Source organism: Miscanthus floridulus, unplaced genomic scaffold (assembly GCF_019320115.1).
Source record: "Miscanthus floridulus cultivar M001 unplaced genomic scaffold, ASM1932011v1 fs_746_1_2, whole genome shotgun sequence".
Classification (NCBI taxonomy): domain Eukaryota; kingdom Viridiplantae; phylum Streptophyta; class Magnoliopsida; order Poales; family Poaceae; genus Miscanthus; species Miscanthus floridulus.
Genome location: NW_027097214.1, coordinates 69,341 through 73,662, shown reverse-complemented (window position 1 = coordinate 73,662; position 4,322 = coordinate 69,341).

Genomic DNA, 4,322 nt, shown 5'->3' with positions numbered 1-4,322 from the left:
AATAGAGAGAGAGGATGGAAGGAGAGAGGGAGAGCCTTTATGGACCTCTTATGATGTCCTCCCACAAATCCAAGCCCTTCAACTCAAATCAAAAGTTTCCTCAAATTTTAGGGCAAAAGCCTCCCCCCATGAGTTTTGAGAGAGGAAGACCCGTGGAGAAGATGAAGGGGTTGTGCTGTGTATTTGTACAGGACTTTACCGCGATGGGCAAGATAAAATGCCCGTCTCGGTAAATCAACTCTTTACCACGGCGGGCAGTTTAAAGAGCCCGCCATGGTAAATCGTATTAACCGCGGCGGGCGATTCATACCGTCCTGCCGCGGTAAATAACGATTTCCTGCGGCGGGCAAGTAAGGTGGCCCGCCGCGGTAAACCATTTTCCCGCAGTGGGCGCCTCGGTGGCCGGCCTCGCTGGCCAGCCACCGGTTAACCGTGGCGGGCAAAAGAGGTGCCCGCCATGGAGCGCATTTTGGCCACGCTGCGCAAATTGATTCCTGTAGTAGTGGCACCTTCCTTAAATTTGTTGATCCCCGATATCTACTGTTCGCCTAAATGGCCGTTTAGTCCGTTTAAACAACGTTTAAATGGTAAACAATGGCCACCCGTGTCGTTTAGGCCCTAAACGGTGAATTAAATGGTTGGACTATTTAAACCCATTTAAATCGTTAATGACCATCTAAACGGTCTAAACAGAATCAAGTTAAACATGATTAAATGAGCTAATTGGTCATTTAACTCACTATTTAGTTAATAGGAGGATTACAACTACCACATTTCACACCCAACTAATTAACTCCGTAAGTATTTGAGGTGGAGTTGGATTTAGTTTTCTTGACAAAAAAATATTTGGTAGAATACTCATTCTTTTACATGCGTAAATACGTATACTTTCTAGCATATTGGTTTTTTACATACATGAATATGTATATTTTAGTATTACTATACAAAATTGTTTAGCCCGTTTAATTCTAGTTTAAACACTGTGTAAAAGCCCTAAACACTAAACAAAGGATGGTTGACTGTTGAACAACTTGGATTCACAAAGCCTGCTCCTTACAATAGCTTTTGGTATTGCTGATCATTGCCCACCAGGCAACATATTGGAACTACAAAGAACTGGTCTATGAGGGAAACATTTTCTATTGCACCTTGTAAAAAACAAAAAGATATGCTTCTCTAGCTAGCCTAATTGATAGGAATATATATCATCACCCATAGCCATAGGGCAACAAACCGTAGACTCAATCGTAATGACGTTTAGTGTCCTAGTGGCAAGTAAATCATTTGATGATGCAATTTCTTGTTTCTAAATCAATAGTCAAGGGTTTTGTTTGTACTAGTGACATGCTTAACTTAGTTGTAGCATCAACATTAGATTGTGGCAATAGCACTGTAAAACCATGGATGCTAAGCCTCCACCAAACCTGACCCTCTTCACATGGGGGCATATGCCCCTAGGGGCAAAAACATTGTTACCGTGAGGAGACTCTTTCTTTCAAAATATTTGTCAATTTTTCATCATTGGATGTCAAAGGTTGGGACAATTTAATTTGATAGTGACTACCTATCACAGATTTGCAAAACTGAAATGATTTTCTAAAGTGTTCGAGTATTGCCATCCCTTGACTCGAGGCCCCTATGTTCGAGATTTGCAACATGGGTGGCACGTAGCACCGCCGCCATAGCTAGGCCCCTCGTTCGCTCCTACCGCCTTGCCGCCACCAGAGCGTGCGGCTGGAAGTCCAGTGCTACTATGAGGACGGCGGCGGCAGGGCCTCCTTTCTTGAATTTTCTTCTCAAGCCCGTTGAGGTTTCAAATGGCGATGTCAGTCTAGCCGGCGAGCTCAGTTCTGGTGTGGCCATGGTCAGATCCTCGGCCTTGGAGTCCAGGATCCACCGCCCCTCCTGCCAGATCTAAGGGTTGCTACCCTTGGTGGCATTGCTGTGGCCTGACGGTGGTGCTACGGGTGGTAGCAATGTAGTTGTTCGGCGTCATCTCGCTCCCGGTGGTGGTGCGTCTACATGCAGGTGCAGCCAAATGGAGGCTGGCGAGTTGCTCGGCGCGACTAGTGCTCAAATCCAGTAGGGTGCCGCAGCCCTGAGAGAATCCGCCCCTCCCTTCCTCTGTGTTAGCTAGCCCAGTGGATTTGGAGGCCGCGTGAGGGGTGGCGCATGGCCGGCGGCGGTGCCTGGAGATAGTTTGTGAGGGACAGTCGGACCGGCGTGGCAGGCAATGTAGTTAGGCGGCAAGTCTGTGTGGTTTGCGGTTGGCTGGCAATGGTGTTGTGTGGCCGGTGGCCAATTCAGGTAGGGGTGGCTAGAACGGAGTGCCTGGTGACCAGATCTACGAGGTGACGGCTGGATCAACGAGGTCGGTGGCCAGATAACGGCACTTAGAAGGTCAAGGTCAGCTACATGCCATTGGCGGTACAGTGGACAATGATGACGCCTATGGGTGCCACTCCCTCACTGAAGGCGTCATTTAGCATGTTCTCCATCAGCCCGCTTGTAGGGTCGAGGTGGCGGACTAGAGGAGGGGGTGAATAGTCCTTTCTAAAATTAATCACGCCATCTAACCAAAACAAATGTAGAATTAAAACTATTGGTCTAGCCAAGACTATACCCCTCTATCTAAGTTCTCTAGCACCTTGCAAAGATCCTAAATAGGCAATAAAAGTGTCGAGCTAGCTAGAGCTCACCTAATTAATTCTAGTAGCAAGGTCACACAAACCTATGCAACTAGTACTTTGGCAACCGGGGGAGCTCCTACACAATCTAGTAAGCAAAAGCACAAAGCTCCTAAGCTCACTTGCAATGCTCAATAACAAGGCTACACAAGCCAAATTAGAGAGCGCAAATTACTTAGGTATACAAACGAAGCCATGTAACTAACAAGGTTACTCAAGCCAAATTAGTTACGCAAGAGAGCTACTTCTATGCTACACAAGCAAGAAGGTAACTAGCAAGCTACACAAGCTAACTAATTACAAGAGCAACTACACAAGCACAATATATATGAAAGTAAACACAAGCTTGTGTATGGGGAATGCAAACCAGTGGGAAGAACAATATTGACATGGTGATTTTTCTCTCGAGGTTCACTTGGTTGCCACCAAGCTAGTTCCTGTTGTGTCGACCGCTCACTTGGTGGTTCGGTGGCTAATTGGCATCACCCGCTAGACCCACATGTTGGGCACAGCAAGAACCTACCCACAAGTGAGGGTAGCTCAATGACACGCTCTACTAGAGTTGCTCTTCACGATCCCTGTAGGGTGAGCACAATCCCTCTCACAAATCCTCCTTCGGAGCACTGCATAATATTCTCGCATGCTTCAACGGAGTCACAAGCCACCAAGCCATCTAGGAGGTGGCAACCTCAAAGAGTAACAAGCACCACCGGCTTACAACTCGAACACCTAGTGCTACTCGATGCAATCTCACAAGGCAACGCACTAGAATCACTCACTCACAATAGATTCACACTCTTGCAAGCACGAGTGAGTTAGAGGGCTCCCAAGCACTCTCAAGCATGGACACAAAGTCCCCTAAGGTGCTCAACCTCAGCCATGGCCGAGACAACCCTCTATTTATAGCCCAAGGGCTAAATAGAGCCGTTACCCCTTCACTGGATTTTCTGCGCATCAACCAGATGCACAGGTCCACATGACCGAACACGCCGGTCCCTGCATCTGGTCGCTCCAGCGACGCCATGTTTCACTAGCCGTTTGAACTAGCCGTTGCTGCCAACGGCTACTTCACGCGCGCACCTACAACCACTAATCAGACACGCTACTCAGCTTGACCGGACTCGTCACGCCTCAGCGTTCGATCAACAACAGAGAGCTCCCGAGCAGACCGAAACCCGACCGAATGCATCAGGTTAGTCATGACTAGACTCAGCGACCGAGTACTGTCCTTCTCCACCTACCATGCGTCACTACCGCTCCTCGGGCCATAACGTCAGCATACGTCATGTCTGACCGGACACAGAAGCGTCGCGTCCGGTCACCTCTAGGCACCAGCGTTCGATCGAGGAGTCTAGAGCTACGCCCTCTACACCAACTGATTGAACGCGCCTAGCAGAGTTCGGTCCTATTAAGGCCAGCGTTCGGTCACCTCCAACTTCTTGTCCTTTGCAAATGTGCCAACACCACCAAGTGTACAACACCTTGTGCATGTGTGTTAGTTTTTCACAAACATTTTTAAGGAGTTAAACACTCAATTCACCACGCCACTTGACCCTAGCACGTATGCAAAGTTAGATCGCTCAAGTGGCACTAGATGACCGATATGCAAACAAGTTTGCCCCTCTTGATAGTACG